Source organism: Monodelphis domestica, chromosome 1 (genome assembly GCF_027887165.1).
Source record: "Monodelphis domestica isolate mMonDom1 chromosome 1, mMonDom1.pri, whole genome shotgun sequence".
NCBI lineage: Eukaryota > Metazoa > Chordata > Mammalia > Didelphimorphia > Didelphidae > Monodelphis > Monodelphis domestica.
The window spans coordinates 33,394,006-33,419,944 of record NC_077227.1 but is presented as its reverse complement, the minus strand read 5'-3'; the positions used below and the strand labels follow the sequence as shown (position 1 = coordinate 33,419,944).

The 25,939-nt window shown below is 45.8% G+C and overlaps 1 protein-coding gene across 8 annotated transcripts in view; it reads right to left on the bottom strand.

Moving 5' to 3' along the window:
- The window catches only part of LINGO1 (leucine rich repeat and Ig domain containing 1), a 515,479-nt gene that overhangs the window by 7,487 nt on the left and 482,053 nt on the right, over positions 1-25,939 (bottom strand). The window lies entirely within an intron of this gene.

The following is a 25,939-nucleotide window of genomic DNA, read 5'->3' as shown; positions in this document are numbered from 1 at the left end:
ACTCTAGTATCACACTTCAGTCATGGAGGGCATCGCTATAGTCCAGGCTCACAGAACAATGGACACACTCCATGTAGCTCTGGGGCCAAGCAGGGACTATACCTGGAAATCAGGGAGTGCGGTTATAAGCTCATCCCATGTAGCATCCATCATTGGCGAATTCATTTTCTCATGGAAAGAATGAGCTGCAAGGGTCCTTAGTGTCAGAGTTGAGGAATTGCACGATCACAGCTTTAGGGCGAGGGTGAACATTAGAGGCTGTCAATCTAACATCCTTATTTATGAGAGACAACCCAGGGTCCAAAGTAGTACAACTTGACTGAAGTTATCAGGGAGAGTCAGCATTTGAACCCAGATCCTTTGACTTCAAATCCAATTGTCCTAATATGCCTCTTTTGAGGCTGGTTGCCCGATAGAGAGATATAATTCTAGATCCAGAAAAATGAGCTCAATTCCTATCTCTGATATATAATGACTGTGTGACCCTAGGCAAGTCACTTAACTATCCAATGGGCTAGAAAGCTCTCTGAAGGGGAAGGGAAGAGCGCAAGCATTTAGTGAACACCTACTATGTGCCAGGCACTGTGCCTTATAAGCACTTTTACAAATATTTTCTCATTTGAGCCTTAGAACAAACCTGTGAGGTAGGCGCTGTTATTATCATACTTTTATAGTTAAGGAAACTGAGGCAAACAAGTTTGTGACTTGCCCAAGGCCATGGAGCTGTTGGTGGTAGACAGATGTCATCAACTTTCATTGGTGGAGGGAATTGAGTCATCTGAGTGTTTCCTGGATTATCAAAACCAAAGGTTGAGTTCCTATTTCTCTTCCAAATTTTTGGATACCTCTTAGAACATAGAATGTCAGAGCTGGGAGGGATTTTAGAACACAGACCACTGCCTGGCAGAGTTTGGTGGCTCTTCAAACAGACTGTGAGAGCTGAGAGGGACCTGAGAATTTGGGGTATAGAATTCTGGAACTTGGAACACAGAATGCCCTTTGGAAAGGGCCTTAGAACTTAAATATCAGAAATGGGAGATAGAAAAGGATGTAGAACATGGAACGTCAGAGCTGTTTGGGATTCTAGTACCCTGAATTTCAGAACTGCAAGAGAGCTTGGAGTTCCTGGAATCTAACTCTCCGATTTGACAGACTAGGAAACTGAGGCTCACAGAGATGAAGCTTTCCCAAGGTTATATGGTGAGTTAGTTCCAAAGCCAAGTGTAGAAGCCAGGTGTCCTGGCTCTTAGCCCAGGGCTCTTTTTCTGCTACCCCATTGTTGCAGGTACATGGACTTTGCAAACACCAGTGCAGGCTGTCTTGTGTCCATTCAGGCAGCTCTGTACCTCCCGTCCAAACTGGCCTGGTCTCTCAGCAGGGCTTAAACAGCCTGGCACTGTTTATTACATTGGTTACTCTCCTAATTGCTGCTGCTCTGGAGGCTGCTTTATGCATTTAAATCAGAGCTTTATTTTGGATACTTGCCCCCCTGAAGGGGTTCATTTGAGGGCACAGGTTTTCAAAATTAGATCTATAAATACAAAAGCAGTAAAAATCTCAGTATTGGACAAGAGAGTCAGATTCGAGGAAGGACACACTGACATGATGGATGGAGTTTTCTTCTGGCTTGAAACCTAGTGGATGCAAGAAGGATGCTTCTTAGCCACTGGTAGCAGGTTGGGTCTTTGGGGGTGTTCTCTTGGGAGCATAAAAGTGGCCCTGGGCCAATCACTGTTTTTTGTCTAGTCCCATGTGGGGCAGTGTGGTACAGTGGACAAATCATGGGATCTGGAGTCATAAGTTCTTCCACTTAAGAATTAAGTTATCCTGGGCAAGAATTCAGATTTTTATCTCTCTGGGTCTTAGTAGCTATATCTGTGAAATGGGTTTAGATGATCTGTGAAGGCTCTTGAAGTTCTAAATCTGGTGATAATATATTGTTCCTAGAGCAGTTCCTAGGCAAATCTTTTAGAGAGCATTGCTGTGCCACACCCCCAGAGATCACATGACATGCCCTTCCCAGACCCTGTGCCAGGGGAGGGAAGAAGCACTTCCATTTTGATGTTGGGCAGAGGGGCAGGTGATGTGAAAAAATGTCCTCAGGCATGGTGGAGAATGGGAAGGGTCCTTCTCCTTTCTAGTACCAAACTGGTGGGGGAGTAGCACACATGCCCACAGAGAGCTTTCTATGCCATCTTTGGCACCTGTGCCATAGGTTTGGCATCACAGTCCTAGATCACTCCTCCTACCCAATCAGTTACCAAGGTCCCTGGATTCTCCCTCTGCAACATCCCTCATCTCTCCCATCTTTATTAGTCACTCTCTATTCTTCCTGTCACCTCTCTAATGCAGGACCTCATGAGCACCTGATGTACTATTGAGGATGGAGCTGGTGCAGAGGATGGAGTGTTAGACAGAGAGAGGTTATATCCTGCCTTGGACACTCACTAGCTGTATTACCCAGAGCAAGTTACTTTATCTTGCTTGCCTCAGTTTCCTCATCTGTAAAATGAGCTGGAGAAGGACATGGCACACCACTCCAGTATCTCTGCCAAGAAAACTCCAAATGGGGTCACAAAGAGTTGGATATGACCCCCAAAATGACTGAATGGAAATAACTTCTTATTGTTAAAGTAACCTTTAAACAGGTATTTCTATCTCCATTGTCTCCCAGCTATAATCTATTCCTTACATTGTCTGCTCCCAAAAGACTTTTCTGCATGCAAAAAATCTGGTCAGGTTACTCCTCCATTCAAACATTTTCCATGGCTCCCACTGACTGCCAAGTAAAGTTCTAATGTCCAGAAATAGAGGAATATGATTTTGAAATGACTGCCTTTCTCATCCTTTACCTGTGCATTAATTTTCTTATAGTTTTAAAAAAAACAGCCCTTACCTTCCGTCTTGGAGTCAATACTGTGTATTGGCTCCAAGGCAGAAGAGTGGTAAGGGCTAGGCAATGGGGGTCAAGTGACTTGCCCAGGGTCCCACAGCTGGGAAGTGTCTGAGGCCACATTTGAACCTAGGACCTTCCATCTCTAGGCCTGGCTCTCAATCCACTGAGCTACCCAGCTGCCCTCTCTTATAGTTTTTTTTTGGGGGGGGAAGGGCAGAGAAGTAACTTAGAACGTGGAATCTAGAACATCAGAGCAGGAAGGGATCTTAGAATATGGAAGGTGAGAGCTAGAAGGAACCCTCATATATGGAATGCCAAAATTGGGGTGGTCCTTGGAACAGAATATAGAATATTAGATTTGGACAGGTCCTTAGAATGTTGAATTCTTCTTAGGACATAGATCATTAGAACGAGGATGGAACTCAAACAAAGTGACAGAGACCTGGGAACACAGGAAACCTAGAACACACAGGAGAACCAGACTGCATCTTAGAACATGAAACTCCAGAGCTTGGAGGGACCTTAGAACTGAGCACACAGAATGTCTGGGTTGAGGTTGGGTCCTCCACTATCTGACCCCCCTCCTCTCCAATCCTTCTGTGCTTGGTTCCCACTAATCTTCACCCCATTTTCTGGCAAAACCAGACTACTCCCCACCCCTTAGTGCTACTGCTACTGCCCAGTAACACTTCTATAGCACTCTGCATTCCCTGGATTGTCATTTGTCTGAATTGATTAGTGGCATCCCAAGTGGCATTTGAAGGATTCATTGAATATCCACAAAGCACCAACTGTGCGCAGAACTGGGGACTGAGGCAGATGCCTTCCCTGACACACATCAATAGGTGGCAGGGCTGGGATTCCAGCCTAGGCCACAGGGCCCTGGATCTAGAACTAGAAGGACTCCCAGATGCCATCTAAGTCAATCCTTGTATTTTACAAAGGAGGAAACTGAGACCCAAGCAGGGGAAGCCAGAGAGTATCTTGTTCAGGGTCACAGAGGGAGTAAGCAGCAGAGGTGAGAGTTGTACCTAGGGCCTCTGTCTGTATGTACCACAGCAGGATTGCAGCACTCAGCCTTCCCTTCTCTTTTCTCAACCACCCCAGGAAAGCTGATCTCAACCCTGAGGTGGAGGAGCAAGGACCTGGGTGGGGGGAAAGAAGCTCCTGCAGATGCCCAAGGAGGAGGGAGGAGGGATGGCAGAGATAAGGGGAGAATGCAGGCACCTTGTCTTCCCCCATTTGTATCGCCTGCCCATGCCTAATTCCGTTTTCTTTCCTCGTCCCTCGCTTGTCTGATTTCACATTATTTGCACCCTGGCTCCAGGGCACATATTTGCTATCATTGTTTCATGGAATAATGCAGCAAGTGCATTTGGGGAACATCTGAGCTCAGGGGCTGAGACAGACCAGGTGCACTTGGGGGGTGGGTGGGAGAGGAAGGGAGAGAACTTTGGCTTATTGGAGCCTGGGTCCTTTATCAAGGGGATATGGGGGGAGAGAGAGGCGGGGAGGGGGAAGGGAGAAACAGAGGGAGAGGGAGACAGAGACAGAGAGACAGAGAGAGACAGAGACAGAGACAGAGAAAGACAGACAGACAGGGAGGGGCAGAGAGAGACAGAGAGACAGAGAGAGAGAGAGACAGAGGGAGAGAGAGAGACAGAGACAGAGACAGAAAGACAGACAAAGACAGAAAGACAGGGAGGGGCAGAGAGAGACAGAGACAGAGACAGAAAGAGACAGACAGAAAAAGACAGACAGAGAGAGGGGGGCAGAGAGAGAGACAGAGACAGACAGACAGAGACAGACAGAGACAGAGACAGACAGAGAGACAGAAAAAGACAGACAGAAAAAGACAGACAGAGAGAGGGGGGCAGAGAGAGAGACAGAGACAGACAGACAGAGACAGACAGAGACAGAGACAGACAGAGAGACAGAAAAAGACAGACAGAAAAAGACAGACAGAGAGAGGGGGGCAGAGAGAGAGACAGAGACAGACAGACAGAGACAGACAGAGACAGAGACAGACAGAGAGACAGAAAAAGACAGACAGAAAAAGACAGACAGAGAGAGGGGGGCAGAGAGAGAGACAGAGACAGACAGACAGAGACAGACAGAGACAGAGACAGACAGAGAGACAGAAAAAGACAGACAGAAAAAGACAGACAGAGAGAGGGGGGCAGAGAGAGAGACAGAGACAGACAGACAGAGACAGACAGAGACAGAGACAGACAGAGAGACAGAAAAAGACAGACAGAAAAAGACAGACAGAGAGAGGGGGGCAGAGAGAGAGACAGAGACAGACAGACAGAGACAGAGACAGAGACAGACAGAGAGACAGAAAAAGACAGACAGAAAAAGACAGACAGAGAGAGGGGGGCAGAGAGAGAGACAGAGACAGACAGACAGAGACAGACAGAGACAGAGACAGACAGAGAGACAGAAAAAGACAGACAGAAAAAGACAGACAGAGAGAGGGGGGCAGAGAGAGAGACAGAGACAGACAGACAGAGACAGACAGAGAGACAGAAAAAGAGACAGAAAAAGACAGAGAGAGGGGGGCAGAGAGAGAGACAGAGACAGACAGAGACAGAGACAGACAGAGAGACAGAAAAAGACAGACAGAGAGAGGACACAGAGAGGACAGAGAGACAGAGGGGGAAGACTGAGAGAGAGAAAGAGAGAAAGAGAGAGAAAGTGCAAGATAACAAGACAAGGAAGACCAAGGAATTGCCTCTGAGGCCCTCAGTATGTATTAATTTCAATTTAATTCAACGAGCATTTATTAGGTCCCAATTATGTGTCAGGCACCCCAGCTGGGCTTCAGGGATTCCAAGACCTGGCTAGCAGTGGGATGGTAGGTGAAGTCATATCACTGCTAAAAGCCTCAGTCTCTACCTCTCTAAACTGGGGGTGAGAGCACTTGCCCCATCTCATTTGTAAAATGAAAGGTCTGGCCTAGAACCTCTCCACGGTCCCTCCCAGCTCCAGGCTACAACCTCTCCTCGAAGTGCTAAAGCAGTCAGAGCTCTTCTTATCTGCAGACCTCGGAGGACCGGACAGTTTGGGGTCCGAAGCTACAAGGGACCTTCGAGTTACCTTTCCCCAAGCGCTCATTTTACAGATAAACAAAGGGAAGGCAGGACCTTGCGCAAGGTCACATGGACCTGAAGTTGGAGCGAAAGCTCTCCGGTTCCAAAGCCAAAGATCTGTCGGCCTCTCAGTTCTGCCTGGGATGGGGAAAGACAGAGGAATGGGCTGTAGACCATTAAACAAATGTCGTTCTCAACTCTGAAGTAATCCCGGCTCTGTTGCTTCAATGCAGTGAGATCTTGGCAAGTCATCTAACCTTTTCCTGGGCCTTAATTTACTCATCTGTACAATGAGGTGGTTGGCCTGGATGACTGCTAAGGCCTGTCCAACTCCGCCCCAAGAAAAATACATATGGATCAGCCCAATTGTCATTTCACCCAGGAAGATGCTACACAGATCACCAACTGCCTTATTCTTCCTAAGGAAAAGGAGACAGACCTCCCCACTGCCTTGCGGACCACCCTTGTCCCTTGATTTCTCCCATGAAAACAATCCACTGAGCCAATCTACTGCTTTATTACTCCAAGGCCCTTTGCCGCTCCCTGAACTGGCCCACCTCTGTCTTGTTGCCCCTCTCTCATGTATTCTGGAACCAAGGTAGGAGACCGACAAAGGAAGGAGCCAGACCTCCTGGAGGGAGAGGCAGCACAAGGGCGGCCCTGGGAGGATGACGTAGAAAGTGAATTTTACTTCATCTTTGGGGGGGGGGTCTGGCCTTTTCTTAAGCAAACCCACTGGTCTTCCTCCTGGCATCTGGCCAGCACCAAGCAAGGCCAAGGGCTAAAACTACATGTGAGTCTGCTTTACGGTGGGCAAACTCTTTTTCTGGGGATGCCCGACCCCACCCAGGCCACAGAGAACAGAGTCTGCCTGCATTGCATGGAACGAGTGAAAGAAAGTGGGGTGGGTGGGATGGGGAGGGACATGCTGTCTCCTCTCCACTAGAAACCAGAGTAACTGACTATGAGACTCATGGAATTCAGCCTTAAGTGAAGCTGGTGGAGATGGAAGCCAGGGTAGGCATGGGGTGGGGGCAAGTTTGGGGGCCAGGGTGGGGTTGAGAGCAACGTAAGCTGGGTGGCTGGGATTGAGATGGAGGTCAGTGTAGGGATGATGGGAATAGGGAAATGCATCATTAGTTCAGGGTGAAAAGAGAGTGAGAGGGAAGGATGAATGTAGGGATGACAGACCGTGTAGGGATGGGCACCAGTGTAGAGGTGGCAGGGCAGTCAGGGTAGAGAAGTGGGAAGTGGAGAGAAAAGTCATTACAGGGATGGAGACAGTGTAGAGGCAGAAGGGACAGTGGAAGAGCAGAGAGGTCCATGGAGAGATGGGCTCAGTAGAGGATGGGGACAGCACAGGAATACCAGATCACTCGAGAGATGATGTGGTATCAGCATGGGAGCAGGATAGGCACTAGTATCAGTTTAAGGATGGTACGGAGCAGGGATGGGGAGTTAGGACTGATAGGAGACTGGGGAAGGGATGGGCAGTCAAGGTAAGAACAGGCAGAGGAAAGGGTTTCAGGATGGAGGCGGTTCAATGATAATGATAGATGATAAGGCTAAAAATCAGTTTTCTGGCTCTTCTCGCACACCTGGATCACACCTGGACTTAAGGGTTATTATTCCTTTCCCTCTCAGGTGTGAATTCAACCTCCCCTGTGCCACACGCACAGCCTTTTACTGACACAATGGGGCTGGGAGGGATCCCGTCAAAATATTTCTGCTCTGTCTCCTTGCAAGAATTCCCCCATTAGACCCAGCCAATTAAGGTGCTGGTGATGAAATTAACCATAATTATGAAAGAGATATTTAATAGTTTGCATATTGATGAAGAAAAGGAAAGCGAAATTATCCTGAGAACTCAGATTCAGTCTTCTCAGGAAAGAAAGAAACCAATCAGGTGGGCCTTGCTATGGAGATTCGAGGGGCAGGGGGAATAGAGGGAAGTAGGGGTGTGTATGTGAGAGACAGGGATTGGCAGGGGTGGAAAGGGAGGAGACAGGGAGCTCAGAGAGATGGGAAACAGGAATAGAAGGAAGAAGTCTAGGAAGCCATTTAGGACATCCTAAAGACAAGAGCATCTGAACTTAGAGAGAGTGAGAGAAAGATGGAGTCTAAAATGGACAGCTATGGCGGACTAGGCAGAAGTATGAATATGGACAAGGTATAGGATATATGCTTTGCTAAATTCCTTCTTCCCTGTGGAGTAGAGATGAAACTGGTTCTGAAATGCTCCATCAAACTAGAAAGTTTTTTAAGGATAGGCCTGGCAATACATGGCCTGTGTCTGCCCTCAGAAGTCTGCTCTAGTAAGTGTGGCTATTCAGAGACTAGCCATCGAAAAGCCAATCTCCTCCTTTCCTTCCTGCGTTTTTCTTCCTTCCTCCTTTCCCTCTTTTCTTCTTCTTTTCTTCCTTCCTTCCTCCTTCCTTCCTTCCTTTCTTTCTTTCTTTCTTTCTTTCTTTTCTTTCTTTCTTTCTTTCTTTCTTTCTTTCTTTCTTTCTTTCTTTCTTTCTTTCTTTCTTTCTTTCTTTCTTTCTTTCTTTCTTTCTTTCTTTCCTTTCTTTCCTTCCTCTCTCTCTCTCTCTCTCTCTCTCTCTCTCGTCTCTCTCTCTCCTCTTCTCTCTCTCTCTTTCTTTCTTTCTTCTCTTTCTTCTTTCTTCTTCTTTCTTTCTTCTCCTTCCTTCCTTTCGACTCTTTCTTTCTCTCTCTGTCTCTCTCTCTTTCTTTCCTTCTTTTCTTCCTTCCTTCCTTCCTTCCTTCTTCCTTTCTTTCTTTCTTTCTTTCTTTCTTTCTTTCTTCTTCTTTCTTTCTTTCTTTCTTTCTTTCTTTCTTTCTTTTCTTTCTTTCTTTCTTTCTTTCTCTCTCTCTTTCTCTCTCTGTCTCTCTCTCTTTCTTTCCTTCTTTTCTTCCTTCCTTCCTTCCTTCCTTCCTTCCTTCCTTCCTTCCTTCCTTCCTTCCTTCTTCTTTCTTTCTTTCTTTCTTTCTTTCTTTCTTTCTTTCTTTCTTTCTTTCTTTCTTTCTTTCTTTCTTTCTTTCTTTTCTTTCTTTCTTTCTTTCTTTCTTTCTTTCTTTCTTTCTTTCTTTCTTACAACTCATCATAGCAACTCATTGTTAGCTATTAAGGCTGGAGAGGCTGAGATCTGTAGGAATAGAGAGCTTGCTTCCACAGAGAAAATTATTAGCTTTTCGAAATAACAAAAGAGTGTATAATTTATGTGATGGTAAAGGTAAGATGGCATGCAGGACTCAGGGTAATGACGGCCTGGGTACAAATACTGCCTCAAAACACTCCCTGGATGAGCTTCAGCAGGAGACTTCACTTTTCTGGGGAATCCTCCTCCCACTGTAGAACAGGAAGAGTGCTCATAGGCCATTTAGTCTGACCCCTTCATTTCACAGAGAAGTGAGGGTTCAGGGTCTTTGACTCCAGAGGAGGTGTTCTTGCTACTGTACTATCCTACCAGCTTAGTTTAGATGGTCACCATCTTCGTATCTGTGCTTAGATGCTTCTCTAATTAGACATGGGGTATCTCGGCTTAGTGTCTTAGACTTCACTACTAAGTCATGTGGGTTATGATCTGTCTTGGTGGGGGTGGCTGTAGGGATTCCCTACCACTGGAAGAATCATTAAGCATGACTATGACAGACACAGACATACAAAGACACACAGAGGCAAAGAGCAGAGATACAGATTTCTAGCCTCAGTGAAGGCAAAGGAAAGATCCACTCTATAAACTTCATTGTTTTTCGGTTGCTTCAGTCATGTCCAACTCTTCACGACCATATTTGGAGTTTTCATGGCTGTGGTTTGGCATTTCCTTCTCCAGCTCATTCTATGAGGAGATGAGGATCTGAGGCTAAGAAGGTGAAGTGACTTTCCCAGGGTCACTTAGCTAGTAAATGTCTGAGGTTGTATTTGAATTCAGAAGGAGTTTTCCCAACTCGAGGCTTGGTACTCTATAAACTTAATTGACTCCCAATTACTTCTAGGACCAAATATCAATTCCTTTGTTTTGCATTTAAAACTCTTCACAATCTGGCTTTATTTCCCATGACTGCCTTCCATTTACTCCATGGTGCAGCCATCTTGGCTTTCTTCATAGAAGACAATTCACTTCCCAGCTCTGCCTTTGCAATGGCTGTTCCTCATGTCTGGAATTCTTTTCCTCACCTCTGCCTCTTGGCAGATTTTCTTTAACACTCAACTCAATCACCACCTTCTCCATGGCCTTTCCTGGTCCCTAAACTTCCCCTGCCAAGGGAAGTGCACTTTGTATGTGTTGCTGTCTAAGCTCCTTGAAGACAGGGACTGCTGGGCTTTCATCTTTGGATCCCCAGCCCCTGGCACACAACTGACCCTTAATCAATGCGCATTGATAAGATTTGGAGTTAGAAAATCGGAGTTTAAACCACAGGACCATTGCTCATTGATTGATCTATCTTGGGCAAGTTCTTCTCTAGGCCTCAGTGTCCTCCTATGTAAAAGGAAGGGTCCTTCCAAGTCCTGTGTGGATCACAGGATGAGCCTTGGGAGGGAGCTAGGCATTTTGGACTGCCTCCTCACAGGTAAACAAGGAAAGGGAGAGAGACAGAAAGAAACAAACAGGGGCAACTTGGAGCAAATCCTCTCTCCCTCTTGTGCCTCAGTTTCCCCCCTTACCAAATGAGTCATTTGGACTCTCTGGTGTCTAGTGCCTTTTCCAGCTCTGCCAAACTCATGCTTGGAAAGCTAGAAAGAGACAAACATGGAGAGTATGAGACATGAAGACAGAGGGAAGGGGAGGCCTGAGGATGGGAACTGGGGGTGGCGAGTGGGGAGTGGAGCAGAGCCTAAAGTAACAGCTTCCCTGGCATAAATGTGCTAACCTTGATTGTCCATTTAAGGGGAAGATTAAGAGGGGATTTCCAGGGGATATTTATAATTACTGAGGCTTGTTCAGACACCTTCAGGCAGGAGCGGCACATGGTGAGAGAGAACTCATTAGGGGGCTGGGAGGAAAAACAGAAAGAACCAAGCCCAAGATAGAGTCAGATGAAGAAACAGACCTTTGGAAGGGAAGAAACATTGCTGTGATTGGACACACTGGGGGCAGAAGATCTGGGTTCAACCCCATCTCTTACCCTAACTCAGCAAGTCACCTTACTTGGGTGCCCCTACCCAACTCTCTAAGACAAAATGGCAAATCAGATCTCTCTCTCTCCTTTCATCCATCCATCCATCCATCCATCCATTTCTATCCAACCATTCATCTCTCTATCTTTATTTTATCCATACATCATCTATCTCTGTTTCTACCTAGCTATCCTTCCTTCCATTCATCTATCCATCATCTATCTCAATTTCTATCTAGCCTTTCATCCATCCATTCATCTATCTCAATTATCAACCCATCATTTAGCTATCCAGACTCTATCTATCTATCTATCTATCTATCTATCTATCTATCTATCTATCTATCTCTTTCACTATCCATCATCTATCTTTATTTCTATTCTTTCATTCACCCATATTTTCATCTATCAATATCTCTCTATCCATCCATCACATATTTTATCTATCATTCATCCATCTATCCATTCATCTATCTATCTATCTATCTATCTATCTATCTATCTGTCTGTCTGTCTATCTATCCATCTATTTCTCTGTCTATCTATTTATCTATGTCTTTCTGTCTGTCTGTCTGTCTGTCTGTCTATCTATCTATCTATCTATCTATCTATCTATCTATCTATCTATCTATCCCATCTCTATCTGGCTCTATCTGTCTGTCTGTCTGTCTGTCTGTCTGTCTGTCTGTCTGTCTGTCTATCTATCTGTCTGTCTTTCTGTTTGTCTGTCTATCTATCTATCTATCTATCTATCTATCTATCTATCTATCTATCTATCTATCTATCCATCTATCTACCTGTCTGTCTGTCTGTCTGTCTGTCTGTCTGAGCCAAGCTTGGCCTGAAGAACTATAATGAGAGGTATGTCATGTTATTTCTGACACTTCATAATCTTTCTCTCTCCCATGGTGACTGTGCAGGTTGGGCTGCACTCCCTCTCCCAGTTTCTTAATAACTTCACAGATGGCCTTTAGGAGCCTCTTAGGTCAAAGCATTCATCCCCTGGAATGGGCTTGGAGCTGTCTCTCAGCACCTAGCAGGGCTGGTCCTCAGGTTGCAGGCCCCTAGCTCCTGGCTTTGACCACACTCAGAGTCTTCCTAGCTCTCTAGGTCCTGGAAGAGCTGCTGCTCCACTGCTGCCCCAGTCTTTCAGCTAATGGGGAGGCTGTGTGATCCAAGGAGAAGGGCTGAGGCCTTGGAGCCTAAAGGGCCCAGGTTCAAATCTCTTCTCTGCTACTTGCTACCTGGATGGCCTTGGGGACGCTACTTCCTCTCCCTGTAAAATCAGGGGGTCAGACTAGGTTATGTCCAAGGGCCCTTTGGGGTTGAAGTTCAAGATCTAAGTGAATACAGAGCTCGTTTTATTGTGAATAAGTCCTGGCAACGTACTCTTGGTGGTAACCGATATTTATGGAGCACCTTCAAGTTTGCCAAAGATAGCATTTGAGTTCTTATTTCTTGACATATTATTTTCCTTCATGGATTCTATGGTCCAGCCAGAAGTGCTGTTTCTCATGCCTTTCCCATGCCTTGACTGACTTCTCCTTCCTCTGTTCCGTGGCCTCTTGGAATCCTTAGTATTCTTCAGGATTCTGCTTAAACTCCACCCTCTTCATCAAGCCTCCCTGAGATTCACCCTGAGAGTTCCCTGAAGTAACTTTGGATTGACTTAGCACATGTACTGATAGGTGGTTTCCTTAATAGGATGTATGCTTCTTGGGGGTGGGGGTCTTTGTGTTCTCACTGTGCCTAACACCATGTCTGGAACCCTGTGCTTAATAAATGTTTATTAATAGAGACCCAATAATCCTGTGGGATTGGCATTACAAGCATGCTGTCTCCATTTTAGAGATGAAGAAACTGAGGTTAAACTACTTGCCCCTTGTCCTATGGGGAGTTTCAGAGGCAAAATTTGAATCCAGGACTTTATGGCTCTAGCACTCACAGCTTCCATCTGGTTCCATTATTATTGAGAAAGGGAAGCTGGAAAAGAGATCAAGGAAAGCAAGTGGGAAAAAGGGCACCTAGTGGTAAGAGGATCATAGATTAAGAGCAGGAAAGGGTGAGAAAGTCTATCAATCCCAGCCCCCTCACTTTACAGATGAGGACCCTAAAGGTATGTGACTTGACCGAAATAATGTAGTTACTGCTATGAGTCAGGATTCGAACATAGGTCTTTTGGTCCCCAATCCCGATCTTTTGCCACTATATGCCTTTGCCTGAGGGTCAATAACAGGAAAAGGGGGTCAAGACATCGGACATGGCAGACTTCTGAACTTAGGGAGGCTCCTAAGGAGGAAGGAAGTTGTTGTAAAGGACAAAAGAGCAAAAGCCCAGGCACAGATTGGGAGGAGAGGCTGGAGAGGCTGGAGAGGGGACTGATGCCAGGCAGCAGGCATCCTCAACCAGTTCTCAGGAAGGTAAAGGAAGGAAAGAAAGCAAGCCCCTGAAAACTACATCTAGTGACTTTATACTCAGACCCAGGGCCAGCTTTGATCCTGGACCTGGGTTCTACTTACAAGGCCATCTCACATTTCATAAGAGTCAACCTGGAAATTCTTGGTACTTCTGAACTAGAATCAGGAAGATTTAGGTTCAAATCCTACCTCAGTCACTTGTTTAGCAGTGGGACCAAGGACAAGTTATTTAGCTGACACTGGCCTCAGTTTCTTCCCCTGTGAAATGGGGATAATGCTTAGCACCTACCTGTCAGGGTAGTCCTGAGAATAAGATGAGGCCAAATGAGGGGGCTGGACTCCATGACCTCCAAGGTCCCTCCTGGCTCTAAATCTAAGAGCCTGGATTAAGTCCCTGGAGTCACTATTCAGTCAACAGCCGGATCCCATGGTGATGCATGCCAGGCAAATCTTGGCAACTGCCCCTGTGCTAACCAGGTGCCAGGCCCAGGCAGGGGGGCATTGATTAGTCTCTCCTCTTTTACCATTGTCAAGTGGACAATTAATGCAGCTGCTTGGCTTGCTGTGGCTGCCCTGCTCCTATTCATCTTCCAAAAGAGGGAGGAGGATAAGGGAGAAAAAGAGAAATCTGGCATGGCCAGATTGACTCAGTCCTTCAATAGTGCCAATCTCTCCTCCTGAGCCTCAAAGCTACAATCTGGAGCAGAACGATGGAAGATGGATGCTAAGAGGAGGGATGGTGGGGTTTGGTGGGTCTGAATGGCTTGGTTTGAATCCCACCTCAAGAAGTGATTAGATATAGGACTTGGGTGAATCCTTAACCTTTGTGAGCCTGTTCCCTCATCTGAAAAATGAGGAGAAATACTAAAGAACCTCCAGCACTAGATTCCAATGACATGAAGTAGATAAAATGCTTCTGGCCCCAGGACCTCCTGACTTTGGAGAGACCCAGCAGAGGGAGGAGGCACAGGGGAATGAGGAGATCTGGGAGGTTAGAAGTTAGTGAACCAATTTTACTGAGAAGTAAACTGAGGCCTAGATGAGGGAAATAACTTGCCTAGCGTCCATAGTTACCTGTACAGCTAAGCCTACAGTCTAGGGCTAATTCCATTCCCTGCCTCTGATTTAGCAGATGTTTACTTGTGTAGGACATATACAGAGACAATGACAAAACAGGTCCTGCCCTCAAGGATTTCATGTTTCCCTGGCAGATTGGGGCAGAAAAGAAGAAGGTAGAGTATGAGGTTGGCAAGAGAGTGACTGAACCCAGTACTCTAGGCCAGAGGGGTCAAACACTGCCCACAACCTTCCCAGATTAAAATGTGATTAGAGGGGCAGCCAGATGGCTCACTGGATAGAGAGTCAGGCCTGGAGATGGGATGTCCTGGGTTCAGACATTTACTAGCTGTGTGACCCTGGCTAAGTCACTTAACTTCCACTGCCTAGCCCTTATCGCTCTTCTGCCTTGGAATCAATACTTAGTATCAATTATAAGACTTAGTGTCAATTCTATGATAGTATCAATACTTACTATCAATTCTAAGACTTAGTATCAATACTTGGTATCAATTCTATGATAGTATCAATACTTACTATCAATTCTAAGACTTAGTATCAATACTTAGTATCAATTCTAAGACTAGTATCAATACTTAGTATCAATTCTATGATAGTATCAATACTTACTATCAATTCTAAGACTTAGTATCAATACTTACTATCAATTCTAAGACTTAGTATCAATACTTAGTATCAATTCTAATTCTAAGGTAAGGGTTTGAAAAATGTAATTGAGAAACATTGGACAAAATAAAAAAAACACAATAGAACATAGATAATGTTAATAGGTGGTTTTCTAATTCCATATCCAGCCAACAGGGGTCTGGCCCAGGTTAGTGACCCCCATTTCTATTTGAGTTTAGTGCCATTGTCACAGTTTGTTTCTGATTCTCATAATATTTGGGGATCTTTCCAATTGCAGCATGGCATCTCAGCACAGAGTTTGGGCCAGGGACAGGGCTGCCCTGTCTCCAAGTTGCTGATGGTGCTCAGCACATAGTAGGTACTTAATAAATGTTTTCTGATTGACTGACTAACCAATGGGGAGGGTGGGCTGGGAATCAGTAGGAATGGAGAGGAAAAGGAATAAGAGAAATAGAAAAGAGACAAAGTAGAAGGGAGAAGAAGAGGGAAAAGATGGGGAAGGGAGAGAGGAGCAAAGAGAGAGAGATTGATTAAAAGAGTCAGAGAAAGAATATCAGCAACAGAAGAGAGATAGAGGAAGAGTTAGGGAAAGAGGAGATAGATTGAGAAAGGCTATGGAAAGAAAGAATGAGGGATAAAAATAGAAAGACCCGGGTTCAAATCTTGGCTTTGCCACTTGTGAAAAATGAGTTTATTCCATTGAGAATAAACTCTAGAAATGTATACTTAATAATACCAGACATTTATATACAGAGAGACAGCGAAAGAAAAACATTATTATGGATGAGGAGGAGAGAGTCAGAGAAGCATGAGACTCAGAACTAAGAGGGAGAAAGAACAGGGTCAAGAGGGATGATGGGGCTCTTTAAAGAATGGGACCACAAAAGAGAGAAAAAGTCAGATTGAGAAAGTGAAGGAGGACAGGAGAGAGAGAAGGAAGGAAGAGGGGAAGGAAGATGAAGGATTGATAAAAGAATGAATGAGACAGAGGAAGGAAAATGGAGGATGAGGCTATAGAGTATAGGGGAAAAGCTGAAAGGAGCTAGCCCTGAGATGAGAGGAGAGAGGGGGGAGAGAAGAGGAAGAAGGAAGAGGCTTGACAAAGAGAAGGGCAAAACAATCCTATGGCCAGAGGGAGGAAAAATAATTTCCCCAGAACTCAGGCTCCCTCTGACCCTCAGATTCCATGCAGCTGAGGCTTAGCCAGAGAGCAGCCTTGTTCCAGAGATGGCCTTCACACTCTTTTTTTTCTCTCTGTTAAATAGACTCCTGTTGGCTAAGGAAGGCCCAGGTGGTCTCCAGGGAGGGAAAGAGGGAAGGAAGTTCTGGCCTAGCATTTCCCTGACTTGGATAAGTCTGCGAATCCACAGGAAGGGCCTGGGCACATTGGACCACCTAGCTATTTTATTATTTATTTTATTAAAACATAATATTAATGGCAATCCAGCTGACTTTTGAAAAATGCTATAGTGGAGGGCATACAGGCCTCCGAACCAGGGAGAATGGTTTTGAATAACTGTAAGGCATCAAACCTTTATGAGCCTCAGTTTCCTCACAGCTAAAATGCTGCTCATAGCTTATTACAGCTGGAAAAGGCTTGAGAGATGATCTTTTTGTAGAGAAGGTACAGAGATGCCTAAATGCATACAGACAAGGAGTAGCAGGATCAGAATGGGAACCTGAAAGTATTCCCTTGGTTGGATGCAAGCTTCTTGGGAAAAGAGATGGTTTCTTTCATGGTCATTGCATCCTCAGTGGTAGCACATAGTGGGTGCTTAATAAATGCCCATTGAATACTGATTGCTATACAAATTGGAGTTATTATGACTATACATACCCTTAGAAACACACACACACACACACACACACACACACACACACACACACACACACTCCCTACTCGTAAACACCCAGAGACATATCTGGGTACCCACCCACGTGAACCAGCATCTCCTCCCCGCCCAGCACTTGGCCCTCTCCTCATGCCTTGCCCCAGAACCTTCATCCTCTCCTCTTCCTCCTCTCTCTCCCTCACCCTGGGTTCTGTCCTGGTGGGAAGGAGCCTGCCTGCCTGCCTGCCAGCTTTGGCCCCCAGCTCCAGGATGTGAAAAGTTCTTCTCCCAAGCTGACTTAGATCCCAGTGGTCTGCTCCTGCTCTCTCCAGTGGAGCTGGTCAGTCCTCCCCAGGAAATGATGCTTGGGAAACTGGAAGCCTTCACACTATTAGCCATTTAGTTCTTCTCCCACCCCCACTCCCCCCCCAGACCTGGGAACATTTTCTGGAGGCCACAGACAGCCTTTAGACCACTCCAAAATGGTGGCTTTCCCAGTAAATAAGTGGGGATGCCGGCTGCCTCTATGACCTATAATTCATCTTCCTGAAGGGCAGGCACTGGGGAGAGGGATGGACTTGCTTTGTTTGGCCCCAGAGAGCAAGCAGAACTAGAAGCATGGTGGGGAAGGTTCCCAGAGGCCAGTTTTAGCTTTCCTTAGGTGACCTAGTCTGCTGGGGGGGGGGCAGCAAGCTTCTCTTCCCTGGATGGCACTGAATAACACTTGTTGGGGAGCCATTCACATAAGGGCTGGACTTCCAGCCCCTTCAGACTGAGACTTTAGGGTTCTGTGAAAAATAGCAAATGTGTCCCCTGGCCCAGAGCAACAGGAACAGGGCAGAAAGCAGAGTTATTTGGACCAGACTTGGGCTGCTCAGATCTCCAGCCCTCTCCCTCTCTCTCTCTCTCTCTCTCTCTCTCTCTCTCTCTCTCTCTCTCTCTCTCTCTCTCTCTCTCTCTTTCTCTCTTCCCTGAGATCTTCTCTGCTGCCTCCCTCCTCCTCCTCCTCCTCCTCCTCCTCCCTGATGGAGAGAAAAATCAACCTGGAAGAAAATTGAGGTCATGCCCTTTGTTGTTCATATATCTGGGTTTCCCTTCTGCTCTCTGGTTGGAGTTAAGATTTCCCAGGCCCTCCTGGGGCTTGTTCCTCCCTCTCTCCACATCTTTCTCTTATCTCGGGCTCTTTCTCCAGTCTTCCCTTTCATTTATTCTCTTGATCTCCCTATCTTTGTTTTATTTGGGTGGTGGTGGAGGAATGGCTCAGTCTCTCATTTTCTGTCCCTGCCTCTATTTCTTTGCCTGTCTCATTCTCTAGCCTCTCTTGTCTATGTCTTTCTCTGGTTTTTCTCTGTACCTCTCCTTTTTTTGTTCTTTCTTTCTCTCTCTTCCCTAGATTTTTTCCTTTTGCTTTTCTTTTTCCTGGTCTCTCTCCTCTCTGTTCTTGTTTCTTTTCCTGTCTCTCTTCCTCCTATTTTTATTTCTCAGTCTCTCTTCCTCCCTTCCTCCTTTCCTTCCTCCCTCCCTCCCTCCCTCCCTCCCTCCCTCCCTCCCTTCCTCCTTTCCTTCCTTCCTTCCTTCCTTCCTTCCTTCCTTCCTTCCTTCCTTCCTTCCTTCCTTCCTTCCTTCCTTCCTTCCTTCCTTCCTTCCTTCCTTCCTTCCTTCCTTCCTTCCTTCCTTCCTTCCTTCTTCCTTCTTTCTTCCTTTTTCTCCTTTTTTCTCTCTCTCTCTTTCCTCATCTCTGTCTTTGACTATGTCCCTATATCTTTCTGGCTCTGTTTCCCCCTCTCTGCCTTTCTCTTTCTGTGTATCTTTTTCTCTGTGTCTTTCTTCCTTTCTGTTTCTCACTTCCCTCAGTTTCCCTCCCTTTCTCTTGATCAGCCCAGCTGATGGCTTTCCCCTGGGGATTTCTCTGCCTCCCTGCCTGCCTGCCCTTACACTCTGCTCCTGTTCCTCTCTCTGAGGTGCCCCTGCTTATCAGATAGGGCTGGGGGAGGGAGTGCTGACTCTGCAGTTCTGAAAGGCCCTTCAGGTGAAGCTGACAGCAGCCTGCTCTCCTACATGGGCAGCCTGCCAGCCAACCAGCCAGCCAACCAGCTCTCCCTTCCTCTCTCCCTCCTCCCCTGCTTTAGTCTCCCTCCCCATCCTGATGCTCAGAGCTGAGGGACTTGGAATAGCTGATCTCAAAGATGCCATCTAACTCGGATTATTTTCAAATGGCTAGGATGGCTGCGAAGGGAACATGGTGGTGGGCACAGGGTCCTGGAGACCCAAGACTCCAGTGAAATGCTGCCACCTGACTTTAGTAAACCGAGTTGGCAGGAGATAGTGAGGTGGGGGGGGGCGTGTGTGTGTGTGTGTGTGTGTGTGTGTGTGTGTGTGTGAGTGAGTGTGTGTGCCCACTGGAAGCGGGCATACTTAGAAGTCGGAAGTCAGCTTGGCCCCAGGGAGCCACGCAGGCTAGGAATAGGACTGAAAGGCAGGAGCTTGGAGCAAACCACTTCTCCACATACATTAGCCCCCTCCCTGCCCAGCTGTGCTTTATGGATTCCGAGCTGGCAGCCTGACCCATTCCTACCATCACCCCTATGCCATTTGTGGGATAAATTATGAATTTTAATTGTCTAAACATCTTAGTGTTTAAACCATTCTAAATATAGCAAAGGCAGTAGGAGGGCAGGTCAGAGAGAGAGAGAAGTGCCTGCTTGGAGACTCCCACAACCTTTCCCATCTCCCTCCCTCACCTTTACCCCCAGAACTTCCTGGAAGCTCCTCATTTCCTCTCATCCATTCATTTTGCAGACAGCCCCCCATTCCTCACTATGTGCCAGGACCTCTGCGAGGCACCCTGGGCCAAGGTGGGTGTCTGGATGAATAAAAACTCCCAGATCTTGAGGAGTAACTGTCTAACAGCTACAAGGTAAGGCATCGAGGAACAAATGTTCCAAGAGAGGAGCCTGGAGGGAGGGTGCTCTTGGTTGAAAAGTCTGAATAGACCAGGCTCAAGTCCTAACTTCTCCACTAACTAGAAGTGTGACCCTGGTCAAGTCAATTGACCCTTGACTTAGCCAGGCCTCTAGTTTCCCAGTGTGTTAAGTAAAAAGTAGAACCAAATTATACCTAAGGTTCAGCAAGCTGGAAATCTTAAGAAACCAAGATGGAGCAGACCTGAGGCAGACTGCTGAATGAACCCAATGGCCAAAGTACTTGATCCCTCATCTGTAAAACAAGGGGCTGGGTCTAGAACAGAGGATTTTAACTGGAGGATGGATAGATTTTGGGGGGTGGGACTATGAACTAGAAGGGGAAAGGTACATATTTCCAGCAGTATAACTGATTCACTTTGTGATGCTCCTATTTTATGTTACGTACGCATTGAAAAACATGATATTCTGAGAAAAGAGTTCATGAGCTTCCCAGAACTGCCCAATGGAGCCATGATCCAAAAAGGTTAAAAGCCTGCTCGTTGAGATGATCTCTAAGGGTCCTCCCAGCTCTAAATCCTATTTGGCAATCAATATCTTAGGAAACCTGGGTACTAGTCTCCTAGCTCTCCTAACTTGACCATGGCCAAATTACTCAATCCCTCTGAGCCTCAGTTTTTTCCATCTATAAAGTGCAAATCAATAGCTCTAAGAATCAAGGAATCTAAATATAAAGATAGAAATGAAGGAGAAACCACTTTGGGGAAGTAGGATTTGAACTGAGCTCTTGAAAAAGGGTTAGATTTCTTTAGATGGTAGAGAACCCCTTCCAGCTGTATATAGGGAGGCAGGATGTAGTATGAGCAAAGGCCCGAAGGCCAGCTCTAGGATAAGAGACCCTCAGATGCCACCTCACACTAGCTGTGTGATCTTGGGTAGGTCACTTAACTTGTCATTTTCCTGAGCAAATCTCTAAGATTAAATCATAGAGAAGGGGCTGATGTGTCCTGGTTCCCTCACATTTATTCCAATGAAATAGCAGGTCAATTTTTTAAGGCCAGAAAATTTGGGCTCTACTCAGGGAACAGAGAGCATCTCTTAGTTATCCCATCCTCCAGGGATATGGGACACATATGCCCTTCTTTCAATGGTGGGACAGCTCTTGGAGGTCACCCTAATATCCGGTTTCTGTAGAAAGACTCTGATCTGTCCTACAGCTCCAGGGGTAGCCCCCTTAAAGATGGTCCTGCCCCTATTTCTCACCATCAATTTCTTGATTAGTGTTCCCTCACTCCCAGAGCCTTCCCTCCTTCCAATTTCTCTCAAGCAGCCCTGTTTTAGAAGTTTTGCCCACTGATCAGCAATTGACAGGAAGTGTGATTGATTTGGGATGTCTCCACACCTACTCTGCCCCTAGAATAGTGGCTGTGAGGGAGATGGGAGAAGGGGAGGGCAGGGCTCCTGTCCTTGGGGGGTTTCCAATCTGACTGGGAAAGGTAGAGGCCAACTGGAAGGTCACATGTGGTGAAGAAAGGGGTATTTATTGGGGACTACAAAGACAGGCACAATCATAGGATGGTCCAGTGCACTGGGGGTCATTAGGGCAATCTTGGAAGAGGAGAGTTTGGAGTAGGTAACATCAGTTGGCAGAGAAGAGGAGAGGGTGCTAGAAATGGGGAAGGGAGGGGGAAAAGTTAGAAGAAGGAATAAAAAATGTCTGTGCTGAGGACAGGAAGGATTGGAGCTGAGGATGAGGCATGATGGGGAATAAATAAAATTCAAAAGACTCAGAGTTGACAAAGACTTTAGAGCTTGTCCACTCTGATCCATTTTACAGGTGAGGAAAATGACTTGCCAAAGATTTGGGATTTCCACCCAATATTTTCTGAGGAATCAAAATTGTGGGTCTCTCATGGGGCAATGGAGAGATGATGAGTAGGTTTAAATAGGCTGCAGGATGCCAATGGTGAAGTAGGTAGAAATAAAGTCTACACACACACACACACAAAAAAAAAAAACCATAATCAAAGCAATATATGACCAGAAAGGACGGGGGTGAGTCATGTAGGTAGTGAGCGTAAGGGCTCATCAACGGCTCCACCTGTATACTGTGTAGAGTTGAGAAGCCAAAAAAAGACCCAGAGACACTTTGAGAGAAAGTTGTAGGAGGACAAATGGACCTCAAGATTATCTGTGACAATGTGGATGGGGTTCCATGTGCCTGTCCTCGGATGCGATCACAGCATCATCAAAATGTTCATTTAAGGGGCCAAGAGGGTAGTGCTGATGAAATCATGGCCTTTGGGTAGCTCCCCATTCTGCATGGACACAAAGCCAGACCAATGACAAGCTAGAGTGCGTATGGAGTAGTAGACGACCAGGATGGTGAAGGACCAGGCAACAGGGCCAGATGAGGACCAGTTAAAAGTCTGAAGGGGGTAATTAGTCAAGAAAAAAGAGACTTTTGTCCTCCCTGATCAGTGTTCCTCGCTAAGGTTACTTAAGTGTTTCATGGGCTGGGTGCCAAGCCAACAGTAAGAATTGTTCCATTGATATCGTGGGGATGTCAGGAGAAATTGAGGAAGGCCTCCAGCCCATGGGGTGGACCCCTTGTCATGAACTTGTTGGAGGATCCTGGCAAGAGTAGAGCAAGCATGGATGGAGTCAGATCTGTGTTGTTGGAGGGATGCTCCGCATAGATGGAGTCATAGACCCATTTCAGTATTTTTGGCATTCTTATACGTGTACGTGTACATGGCATACAACTCTCTCTCTCACATAATATAATCTTCTGGAGAACAAAAATAACTCCACAGTTTCTGTAGGCTACTAATAAATGTTCTCTTGAACTCCATTTATATTCTGAGTCTACCACACACTGTGTAACCTTTGGCAGACTCTCTAGCCCTCAGTTTACCCCTTCTGTAAGATGAGAGAATTGGACAAGATGATATCCAAAGTCTCTAAATTGACTCCCTATCCAAGAAAGGAAAGATCTAGCTGAAGTAATGGGGTACCATCTGATATTACTAGAAATCGCCCACTATAAACTGCCCTACTCATTTACCTGTCTCCATTTTATAGATGAGGACACAGGTGACTTGGTTGAGCCCAAAATCCAGTAAAGCATCAGAACTTTTTGGACTTATTCCCTTTTCCAATGCTAGCTTGTCAGACTGGAAGTTGGCATGATGCCACCCAGGCAATGGCAAGTTGTGGGCTTGACATTCAAAGTCCCCAGAGATAGGGGCTTTTAGTGAGTTCACTTGAGTTCTGTATCCTCTCTGTTCTAAGCCTAAGGAGATCTTTCAGCCTCCATATGGAACCTAGAACACTAGCCTAGCATCTTCAGCTATCCACAAAAGTGCCTCTGGCACATCCAACCTCCTTTGCTTCTCCTTCTGCATTCTCTCCATATCTTTTTAGGGGTCAATGGGGAACAAGAACATTTTGGGAGAGGATGGGAGGGTAAACATCACTTTACCTCCAGTTCCCCTGTAAGTGTCATGGATTAGGGATGAATAAAGATTTCTAGGATCATTGAAATATGAGACCTTCGAGAGCTTCTGGTACAACTACTCCATTTTACAAAGGAGGAAACTGAGGCCATGAGAAGGAAAATGACTTGTTCAAGGTCACACAGTCTTCCAAACCCAAACCTTCTGACTCTAGTTCCAGTTCTCTTTTCTACTAAAGGATAGATAGAGTGGAGAGAAACCCTGACAAAAGAGAGAGATGAGAAGTCTTGCATTTTTATTTATATCTATAAACATAGTACACTATAAATAAAATAAACACTTTGCACTTTCCTAGACTCTGGCTACTAAAACCACTCACTGCTATTAAATAATTGATCCCTCTCAACAACTCTCTGTGACCCATTTCTCCAACCTGGTAAACCCCAAACTGTGGCCAGCACAAGGGACAGACTAGTCTTGTCTGTCTAGACCTTGTCCTTGCCAGACCTCATCCGGAGGGCTGTGAAAAGTTCTGGGTTCCATGTTCCAAGAAGAAACTTGGCAATCTGGAGTTGGAGACCATGCCATATGAAGGCTGGTTGAAAGGCTTCTTGGTATTTAGTCTAGATAGTGTGCTGAGCTTGGAGTAATGAAGACCTGAGTCTCCAGATCTGGCCCTGACACTGACTGTATGACTCTGGGCAAGTCACTTAACCTCTGCTTGCCTTTGTTTCCTCGATTATTAAATGGGGATCATAATAGCACCTACTTCACAAGGTTGTTGTGGGGCTCAAATGAGATAGTAATCATAAACCATAAAGGGCTCTGACACATAGTAGGTGCTTAAATGTTTGTTTTCCTTCCTTCCTGAGTGACTTGCTACTATTCAAATATTCAAAGAACCAGCAGAACACTGTTTTGGGTAGGTTATCTCTGGAGGACATATGGAAGGATGTGAAGAGGATGAAAAGGCATCTATGAGGACTGAACCTCACTGGGGAAGGCTACACCTGTGTTGGTAAGATCAGAGGTTCAGAGAAGCCTCAAGGTATAAAGAAGAAAACCAGACTGATGAAAAGGATTATTTGGATTATATTTGGAATTATCAATCAACAAACAATTACTGAGCACCTACTATGTGCTGGGCACTCTGCTAGGCACTGGGGATACAGAGACAGAAAGGAAACAGTCTCTGATCTCAAGGAGCTAACATTCTAGATGGATCATAAGTCAGGAGCGGGAATTGATCTCGGAAGCTACCTAGTTCAAATCCCTCCTTTTAGAAATGAATAAACTGAGGCACAATGGGTAAGTGACTTGTGCAAAGTCACCAAGCAATTGAGCCAGGATTTGAATCCAGGTCTATGACTCCAAGCAGAGAATGATCTTATATTCCATCATGGGAAGCCGCAAAACTGCTTGATATGGGAAAACTTCTCAACAAATGGTCTATTTGGTATTCAAGAAGGCTTGGCTTCAAATTCTACATCTGGCACTTACTAGCTATGTGACTGTAAACAAGACCTTTACCCTACCTTAACCTCAGTTTTCACATCTGTAAAATGGAGATGATAATACTCCCAATAGTATTGTAGGCAGCTCAGTGGTCTCAAGGACTTGAGCCAGGAAGACCCGAGCTTCAGTCCTGATGCTGACACAATAGCTGTATGCCTGGGTAAATCACTGAACTTGTTTGTGTTTCTACTATTACATCCATAAAATGGGGATAATGTAGTATCTACTTGGTAGGATTGGTGTAAAAATCAAGCGAGTTAACATACATAAACTTAAAGTCGATACAAATGCCAGCTATTCTGGCTGGAGCTGTCTAGTGCTGGAATTGGTTGCTTCATGAAGGAATAGTGTCCTGGGACTGTTCAGGTGCTCCCACAGAGCCTGGAGGGCCTCACCTTTCAGGCAGAATGCAGAGGGGGTTCCTGGATTAGGTGAGAATTGGCTCAGATGAGCCTAGAAAGGTTGTGTGTGTCTGTCCAGCTTCCCTATCTGGCTACCATTTTACAGACCAGGCACACAGATGACATCTATTGAAACCCTCCTTTCTCACTCAGGCTTGAGTCATTCCTAATACCAGCTTGTCAGCCTGGGAGGTTGATTTCATTCTAGCCCTGCTCCCAGAAAGATTTTGAATCACAGGACCTGAGTTCAAATCTCAGCTCTACCACTAACAATCTGAGTGACCTTAGGTAAGTCCCTTCCTTTTCTATAACTCTGTACCTCATCTGTTAAATGAGGGGACTTAACAAGATGATCCCCAAAGTTCTTTCCAGCTCAGAACGTACAAACTCAAGTTCATGGTTCTGCTATGGAGTAATTCAGATTGTAATTCTCGAGCCAACAGAGAACACTTTTATCCCTTCCCCCTCCCGGAGATGCCGATCAGGTTCACTGCTGAAGGAAGCAGAGGAGGCAGTGAAGAGATTAATTCCCTGAAAGAGGAAAAAATAGAAGGGGAAAAATCCCCCACACACCCTAATAAC